We start from the raw sequence: 9735 nt of genomic DNA on the forward strand, positions 1-9735 counted from the left end.
AATATATTTACCTTTTGTAATCTTGCAGGCCTTTTTTTTTTTTTGAAATAAAAGAAGCAAAGCATTAGAAATGAATATGTAAGACCTCCCCAGTCTCTTCTAGGTCTCAAGCTGTTCCTGCCTTTCTCCCAGGCATCCACTCCCGGGGATTCATTTTTGAAAGACAGGTATTAGCCACCAGCAGAAATCTGCATACCTTATAGGTTTGCTCTAAGGATGGGATGAGGTAGTATATATAAAATGTTAGCACACATCCTAAGCACATAGAAAAGACTGAAAAATACCAGGTACTACTATGAGAACTAGGAAGATAAAGGAGGATGTTCTAGAAAGTGAACTAACTGTTAGCTACGCAGAATGTGTCAATGCCCAGCTTTTCATTTTTTCTTTGACCATGGCTTAATATAGCTCAATGGTGGGATTTTAGCAAGAGGCAGGGGGTGTCTCATGTGATTGGGGAGTGGTCCTATCAGCTAAGCTCTAAACCAGCATTGAAAGGGAGATTCAGCCCATTTCCATTCCACAGACACATATTGAGTGACTAGTACTTACAAGAACAAGGTGAGTCCCATCAGAGAGACAGACAAGTGAACAGGTATTTTAACTGCATCCTGGTGCTGCATGAGAGAACAAATACTATGCAGGAAGAGGACGCTTTCTGTCTGGTGCCTAACAAATGAGGTAGCCAAAGACCAACAAAAAATGCCTTTCTAATTCATGATGAACATAAAGCTGAGAGAGGTTGTATAGTGGAAACAAATTCATGAATCCAACAGATTCTAGTAAGCTGGATATAGACTAAAATTTAAAAGATGAGATTTTATAGGGATGGATATAAAGTCCCACAGATTGTAAAAACCAACTGCCCCAAAACAGCCAGGCAACAGCAGGTCATTGACAACAGTCTCAGGGATGTTAGCTGGTTGGTGCAAACACAATTTTAGCTAATATATTACGTAGTTGCAAAAAGTCATGTAGTCTTAGACTACATTATTAGAGGGAGCCCAGTATTACAGCCAAATAATGCTCTCATTCTATTCCCCGCTCCCTGGAGCACATCTTGCTCACATTTGAGTGATACGTGTTTAGGGAATATTGACACATTTTAATATGTAGAGGAAAGAAGATGGTAAAGGAATGGAATCCACGAATCTATAGAAAAGGTAAAGGTTTAAGATAGCTAGCTTAGTGGGGATATATATTGAGGGCAGGAATATAGTAGATGGCTTGACATAGTTTAAGATTTTTTCACGTGGGGGCTGCCTGGGTGGCTCAGTCAGTGACACATCCGATTCCTGGTTTCGGCTCAGGCAATGATCTCAGGATCGCGAGATTAAGCCCCACATCGGGCTCCACACTCAGCATGGAATCTGCTTGAGATTCTCTCTCTCCCTCTCCCTCTGCCCCTCCCTCCACTTGCTCTCTCTCTCTCTCTCAATCTCTCAAATAAATAAATAAATAAATAAATAAATAAATAAATAAATAGAATCTTTAAAAAAAAAGGATTTTTCACGTGGTCTCAAACTTTACAGGAAGTTATAAGATGACAAACTTTACATGTAAGGAAGACCATCATAGACATTATAAATGAAATGGTAAGCCTTCTGAAGAAAACAGTTCCCTGTTACTGGATGAATTGGATGAAATAAACTGTCAGATACATTGTAGAGAACTTTCTTGCATCAGGTAGAGAAATCTCCGTTCTGACTCTGAGACTCTAAAAGTACCCTGGTCGTCGTATATAAATGTAAACAAGCCATATGATTATTCGCCTCTGGGTTAGGTATGGTCAAAGCACATAGCTGACTTTACTATATCCAAGTCTTTTCTATGCCCAAAGATCATGCATTTTTTTCCAGTCTTTATTTGCCTAAATATAGGCTCTTAAAAATCGGTGACTACTTCACACCCACTAAAATGGCTATAATAATATAATAATGACAACAACAACAACGGTAATTTTTTTAAACAGAAAATACCAAGTGCTGGTGAGGATATAGAGAAATTAGAACCCTCATATATTGCTGGTGGGAATGTAATGCCACCTTGAAAAACAGCTGGGTAGTTCTTCGAAGAGTTAGACATACAATTACCATATGACCCATCAATTCCCCTCCTAGATATAGACCCAAGAACACTGAAGACATACGTTTATACAAAAAGTGTGCATTAATATTCAAAGCAGGACTATTTATGATAGCCAAAAAGTAGAAACAACCCAAGTGCCCATCAACTACCGAACACATAAATAAAGTGAAATACAGCTAGACAATGGAATATCATTCAGCCACAAAAAGGAATAAAGTACTGTAATGCTACAAGATAGATGAACTTGGAATACATGCTCAGGGAGAGAAGCCAGACACCAAAGGCCACACACATGCCATTTATATGAACTATCTAGGATAGGCAAATCCATAGAGAAAGAAAGGAGATTATTGGTTGCCAGAGACTGGAGAGGGGAGAGGAGATATGAAATGATTGCCGTGGGAAAGGGGTTTCTCTGGGGGGTAATGAAAGCGTTCTAAAATTAGTTTCAGGTGATGATGGTACAACACTGTGACTGGTCTGAAAAACACTGAACTATACACTTTCAAATGGTGAATTTTATGTTATGTGAATTATATCTCAATAAAAAATACCAATAAAAAATAATATCGACTATTTGGAATGTTCTAGTTTCAAACATAGAATATGTTTTTAGAATTCTGAAACATTTCTATTTTTCCCACTTTTCCAAAGGACATGGAGGCTTTTGCCCCAGCTTTGCTTCCTTCCTGGCTCAGCTAGTTTACCATTCCGTACATTTATATATTTTTCTAGATCCACATGAAATGCACTGTCATTTCAAAACAACTTGTAAAATAAACTATGAAGATTGTTTTCTAACTTTTCTTTCCTGAATTTCTTTTGACTCTCTCACCATGGTGGGCACTGACCCCACACTCAAACAGAGTAGAAGACCAAGCACAGAACTGCATTTATGTGGGGAAATTTGTGGGCTGGGGACTGTCAGAACAGGACAGGGAGGAAGGGATTCCAGGTAAAGTAAGAGAGAGCCAAAAGTTTGGTGTGGCTAGGCTTCACATTTAGAGCTAAAATTAGCGGAGATCATCAAATTTCAGAGCAAAGAATTAGGTCAATGTTGTTCCTTCATGAAGAGCATCAACCTTTGGTTATTTGAAGGCTGTCTACTGAGTTTGGAAATTCCTCTTCTATATGTTTATTCGTTGCTACTAATACTATTTCTAACTCCTAGCACCTTAAAAACAGCAGGAAAGAGAAGTCTGTAACTCCTCTCCTCGACACTTAAGCGTCTGGAGGGCAGTGACTGAATCCGGACAGAGCTGGCTGGTGTATTCAAGACACTGATACACACATGGTGCACATTTTGGCAGTGAGTGGATGCTTTTACATGATGAAATCACGGGGGTGAAATCAGGCATTTGTGTGAAGTTCATGAGCTTTCACTCCATTGGCTTCAGTAGTTGGGAAATAGCTGCATGTGGATGCCATAGAAAGCCTCCTTCAACCCCATTTTATCGTAGTAATGGGAAATTCAAAGCACGTTTCTCAACAGGAAGGAACTCCGGCTGGCGGCAGTTCCCGTGCAGCCACTAGATGGCACCATCTCGCCGGATGTGATCAAGCTCCGCAGAGAGGAGAATGACTCTCACTAAATAACTTCATCAGATACTTCAGGAGCTGTCGTTTGCTTCTTTCTTTCCCCCACCTCTAGAATTTTCCTGTGTGTTCCAGATCATGTAAATACAGATGTGCCAGAGTCAGTCATTCAAATCAACTGTTTGGTGACTCACACCGCGCCGTGTAACAGAACATTTCCCTTTGTTTTCAGTTCAAGTATTTTTTTTTTTTAAGATTTTATTTATTTATTTAAGAGAGAGAGAACGAGAGACAGAGAGCACGAGAGGGAAGAGGGTCAGAGGGAGAAGCAGACCCCCTGCTGAGCAGGGAGCCCGATGCGGGACTCGATCCCGGGACTCCAGGATCGTGACCTGAGCCGAAGGCAGTCGCTTAACCAACTGAGCCACCCAGGCGCCCTCAGTTCAAGTATTTTGACAATTCCTTTGTCACACATTCCTCTGTCTTTCCTACAGTTACATCAGTGGACGGGATTGCTTTTCTGTTGTACTCAGACCGAAGGACAGGGAAATGACTATCTTCAATGCACTGGCAATTCTTTTCCAGTACATCAATTTCCTAGCCCTCTTTAAGATCTCACTCATCTGATTTTGCACTGTGTTAGGGAGCTCCAGCTATTGGAATGATGTTACGGAAAAGAAATGTCCCAAGACACAAAGTAGACCCGGCTTTGTCTTTGTTTTTTGAAGAACAAAACACAACAAAACAAAAATGAGAGGAAACGTTTATTCACAGTCAGAAGCTGAACCAGCAAGACCAGGCATGTTAGTAAGACTGCGTGACCTGTGATCACTTGAGGTGGGCCCCCTCCCCGTCCCCCCGGCCCCAGACAGCACCCCCTCTAAAGCCAGACACACGCGGGCCCCCAGAGGAAAATCTAGCAAGTCCAGAGCCAATAGAAGAAACTAATGCAAGACGCTTAGGGGCGAGAAGAGAGAAATGAGACTCACTTAGTCTAAGGTCACAGGGTTGCACATGCTGCCAGTGTGAGGCTCGTCCTGCAGAAGTACAAAGCTGGAACCACCCGCAGGCTTGGCGCTGGAGGCTGGGAGTTCCACCTCTTGGCTGGGGCCCTGTGGCTGTCTTGAGAAATTCTTGAGTTTGGGATCTCACAGAATCTGAAGAAGTGGCCGCCCTGAGGTGGTGGCAGCCCCTGCAGTGGGAGGTGTTGAGGAAGGGGCAGCAGACCCGACCCAAGAAGGTGGAAGGCGTATGGGGTAAGAAAAGACACACTGGCATGCTTTCCTCAATTTCCTTATGGTGCTCATTTTCCACAGGGGGAAAATAGAAATAGTAGAGTCTAAATTACAAAACAAGGTGTGATCTAGTTTTGTTGTTGTTGTTGTTGTTTTAAGAGAAAAGCATTAAGAAACAGGTCTCAATTGTGTGGACAAGATTTTAGAATCTGTTTATGTGACTGAGGTCTTCAGAGATGACCTTCAATTCTAGAAGCGTATGGGTAAAGATTTTTTCTTTTTTTTTTTTTTGCTGGCTCTGTCCTTGGGATATAAACAGAACCTTGCATCACTTTGACATTCATTAAAAAGTAGAGTTCTTTTAAGTTTTGAATACTCTGGATCAATTTTTATATAGTATTACATTTTTAATAATCCTTATTTCCTTTTTCTTTTTAAACCCCACCTTTCTGGGCACCTGGGTGGCTCAGTTGTTAAGCGTCTGCCTTCGGCTCAGGTCATGATCCCAGGGTCCTGGGATCAAGCCCCGCATCAGGTTCCCTGCACAGCGGGAAGCCTGCTTCTCCCTCTCCCACTCCCCCTGCTTGTGTTCCTGCTCTCGCTATCTCTCTCTGACAAATAAATAAATAAAATCTTAATAAATAAATAAATAAACCCCACCTTTCTGTTCTTTGGATCCAGATATCATGTAATAAGATGTGGCATCATACATTTGTACCTTAGAACCATGGTCTAGGGTCTTGGTGCTTTTGTTATTTAAAAAATGATATGTCCATTGGGGAGGGTATGTGCTATGGTGAGCACTGTGAATTGTGTAAGACTATTGAATCATAGACCTGTACCTCGGAAACAAATAATACATTATATGTTTAAAAAAAAAAAAAAAAGAAAGAAAGAAAAGAAGACGAAGCTAGTAAGAAGGGAAAAATGAAGAGGGGGAAATTGGAGGGAGAGATGAACCATGAGAGACTATGGACTCTGAGAAACAAACTGAGGGTTTTAGAGAGGAGGGGGATGGGGGGATGGGTTAGCCTGGTGATGGGTATTAAAGAGGGCACGTATTGAATGGAACACTGGGTGTTATATGCAAACAATGAATCATAGAACACTACTTCAAAAACCAATGATGTAATGTATGATGACTAACATAACATAATAAAATTAAATTAAATTAATAAATAAAAAATGATATGTCCTGTGAGAAAACACAAATGTTAAAGAAAGTAGACCTGGATTCAGCTTTGGGAGAATAAATTGCATTCTGGGATGACAAAGATTTATGTATGATTTATACCCAGCATTAGTCATAATCAAGAAATGCTGGCTGCAGTAACAAAATACTGATCGTTTCAGGGGCTCTAACGCAACAAATGCTTATATCTCACACTCATCACAGTTGGCTGTGGGTCTCTCAGGATCCACACCCTCATTCAAGGATCCAGGCTCTTCCTTGCTGGTGGTTCTGCCATCTTCTGGGGCTTTCGTTTCCTCCACCAATGCTTTGCATCCTATCAGCCAGGGAGAGAAAAGAATGGAAAAATTATCCTCCACTTAAGTCGGGAGGTGACATCCACCACATCTGCTGGCACTCCGCCATTGAGCACTGTTCCCAGGAACCCACGCCAGGAAGAAGAGAAGCTGGACATTGGGCGTAAAATATTCTGGTATTTACTACATCTATACACCAGCAATATAGAGTTTGGTGAGATACAAAACTGTTTTTTTGTTTTTTGTTTTTTTAAGATTTTATTGATTTATTTGACAGAGAGAGACACAGCAAGAGAGGGAACACAAGCAGGGGGAGTGGGAGAGGGAGAAGCAGGCTTCCCGCCGAGCAGGGTGCCTGATGCGGAGCTCGATGCGGGGCTTGATCCCAGGACCCTGGGATCATGACCTGAGCCAAAGGCAGACATTTATGACTGAGCCACCCAGGTGCCCTGATACAAAACTATTTGTAAGAAATGTCATGTTCTGCTTCTTAATGTACAACTCCAACAGACCCTGCCCACTCGTGCCACACCCAGTCAAGCAGGAGCGAAATCTGGCCTTGGGAAAGAGACCCCAAGAGGGGGGCAGTGTCAGTTTGGGGACATGGTACCTGCTGGGCAGTGAGGGACACAGTGTTTCTGAAGTCAGTTGGAGCAGTTCAATAACTGTTTGCTAAGCTCCAACTTGGTAAATTGTGCCCTTAGGTCTTACTGGCCATGGATTCTTGATGGTCATAATAATGATGGTTAATGATAGCATGGTGCTCACCATGTCAGAGACTACCCTAACTCATTGCCGCGTATTCACTCATTTTCTCCTAACAACAAACCTATGGTAGGAACTGTTGTTCATGCTATTTGATTGATGAGGCACCAAAGCAAAGAAAGGTGAAGTAACCCCCTCAAGGTCACTTGAGATGGGGTAAGTGGTGGAGCTGGGACTCCAGGCCCGAGAGGCTGACTACAGAGTCTCGGCATTTAACTGGACTGTGTGCCTTTCCAGGCTGCTTAATTGATGAGGTTAGGTTTGTGCTATATCTGCTGGTCTACTCACCCCCTGTTATGTGCTGAATTGTGTCTCTCCAAGATTCATATGCCGAAGCGCTAACCCCCAGTATCTCCGAATGTGATGGTATCTGGAGACAAGGCCTTTAAAGAGGTGATGAAGTCACAAAGAAGCCATGAGAGTGGGACCTAATCGAATCTGACTGGTGTCCTCATATGAGAAATTCTGGATACACAATGAGACATTCGGTGCACATGCACAGGAAGGACCATGTAAGGACCCAACAAGAAGGTGGCCATCTGCAAGCCAAGGAGAGAGGCCTCAAAAGGAACCCAACCCATCCAGACCACACCTTGATCTTGGACCTTCAGTCTCCAGAACTGTGAGAAGATAAATGTCTGCTGTGGAAGCCACTGAGGCTGTGGTATTTTGTTATGTCAGCCCTAGGAAGCTAGAACACCCCTCCCTATTCTGCCCCTCTGGCCTCCGCTCTCCTCACCACACTTTCTTGTGTCTTCCTTTCCGCATCAGCTCCTAGTCCAGCCGCCGCCCCTGTGTTCACGCCCTGTGGTCTACCAGCTGCTGATGTCCCCGTGGTGGCCATGCTCCTTGCCAGAGCTGTATGGGTTCTAGACTGTTGTTTCACCTACTGTTTCTGTGATGGACCAAATGTGTCTCCCCCACCCCCAAATTCATGTTGAAGTCTTACCCCCACGATGTGATAGTATTAGGATAGTGTTAGGGCCTTTGGGAGGTAATTTGGTTTGGATGAGGTCCTGAGGATGGAGACCTTTTAAAGGTCATGAGAGAGCTTGCCTCCCCTCTCTGCTCTCTGCCATGTGGGGATGCCAGGAGAAGTTGGCAGTCTGCAACCCGAGAGAAGGATCTCTCCAGAACTTGACCACAACGGATCCCTGATCTTAGACATTCAGCACCCGGACCCTGAGAAATAAAGGTCTGTTCTTTATAAGCCATCCAGTTTGGGGTATTTTGTTATAGCAGCTCATACTGACTAAGGCACTCCCCAACTTTGACGCAGCCTGACTCTGTCTTCAGAGACAACCAAGGAATCTGTGTTCGAGCGGTGTGACATGGTTACCCAGAGGCAGGGTGTGGTGAATCACTTGGGGCACCTGTTTAAGATTCAGCTCCCCAGGCTCCACAGGCCACTCTGAGCTGTAGCCGTGGGGTGAGGCTGGTGATTCTGAGGCAAAAGGATCTCCCTGGCCCCGGGAGAAACTTGTAGCAGGGAAGCACCCTCCCTTCCACATGCCCCACCTTTTGAGGGGCGGCTCTCCTTCCCAGAGTACTCTCGTCCGTGTTCCAAGTACCTCTCACACTTGCCATAATTACTGCTTCCTTCTCTCCAGATCAGGTGGCCTTCTGCCCCACAGTGTAATTCTCACACCCTTTCTCACTTACAGTGCTCTGTTCTCCTCAGGGCCCAGGCAAACCAGGGGAGAAGGCTCAGACAACATCCAACTCCACTCAGGGCCACTCAAGCCTCAAATTAGGGCTCTGATTCAGTTGACAGCCCCAGGCTGTGCCCTAGAGCCCGGAACAGGGAGGCACCAGCCCTGCCCTGGGGGGACTTAGTTGTTAGTAGGAAATGAGACACAGAAGCAGATTATTCCAATATCCTATGGAAAGAGCTGAAAAGAAGTACGAACTGGGTCCCTTGGGAGCGCAGATCAAGGGCCTTTTGCCCAACATGCCCAACGTTCCGAGAAGTTTCCTGATGCAGGCAACATCTGACACGGCTGTGAAGAGCTAGGATTAGTCTAGATCGGGAACTGGCAAACTACATACCATGGGCCAAATCCAGGCAATTGGAGGTTTTTATACAACCCACGGACAAGAATAGTTTTTACATTTTTAAAAAAAGATTTTATTTATTTATTTGAGAGAGAGCATGAGCAGGGGGCAGAGGGGATGTTCAGAAGGAAGAGGGAGAAGCAGACTCCCCACTGAGCAGGAAGCCCGACATGGGACTCGATCCCAGGCACCTGAGATCACGACCTGAGCCGAAGGCTTAACCGACTGAGTCACCCAGGCACCCCTTTGCATGTTTAAATAATTGGAAAAAAATCAAGAGAACAATAATATTTCACAACTACAAGAAAATGATATGGAATTCTAATTCTCTGTGTCTATAAATAAAATTTTATTGGAACCCAGCCATTTTTGTTTGTTTATGTATTATCTGTGGTTGTTTTCATAACTTGAGTAGCTGCCACCAAAACTGTGTGGCCTGCAAAGCCTCAAATATTGAGTATCTGGCCCTTGAGAGCACAGGCGTGGCAGCCTGCAGCCCAGGCCGAGGCACAAGGTGAGGGCACCACCCGCTCGGAGCAGTGTTGTCAGGGCGGGGAGGGTCAGGTGG

At 44.1% G+C, this 9735-nt stretch overlaps 1 long non-coding RNA gene across 1 annotated transcript; it reads left to right on the forward strand.

Moving 5' to 3' along the window:
- Nucleotides 1-3211: 3211 nt before the first annotated feature.
- On the forward strand, nucleotides 3212-9522 carry LOC135365625 (uncharacterized). The gene is made up of 3 exons (XR_010413805.1): nucleotides 3212-4880; nucleotides 6256-6561; nucleotides 7434-9522. It is a non-coding gene; the product is annotated as an uncharacterized LOC135365625 (long non-coding RNA).
- The last annotated feature ends 213 nt before the right edge of the window (nucleotides 9523-9735 follow it).

This window comes from Mirounga angustirostris, unplaced genomic scaffold (genome assembly GCF_029215605.1).
Source record: "Mirounga angustirostris isolate CCGP_5_RB_7025 unplaced genomic scaffold, mMirAng1.0.hap1 SCAF_8, whole genome shotgun sequence".
In the NCBI taxonomy this organism is placed as follows: domain Eukaryota; kingdom Metazoa; phylum Chordata; class Mammalia; order Carnivora; family Phocidae; genus Mirounga; species Mirounga angustirostris.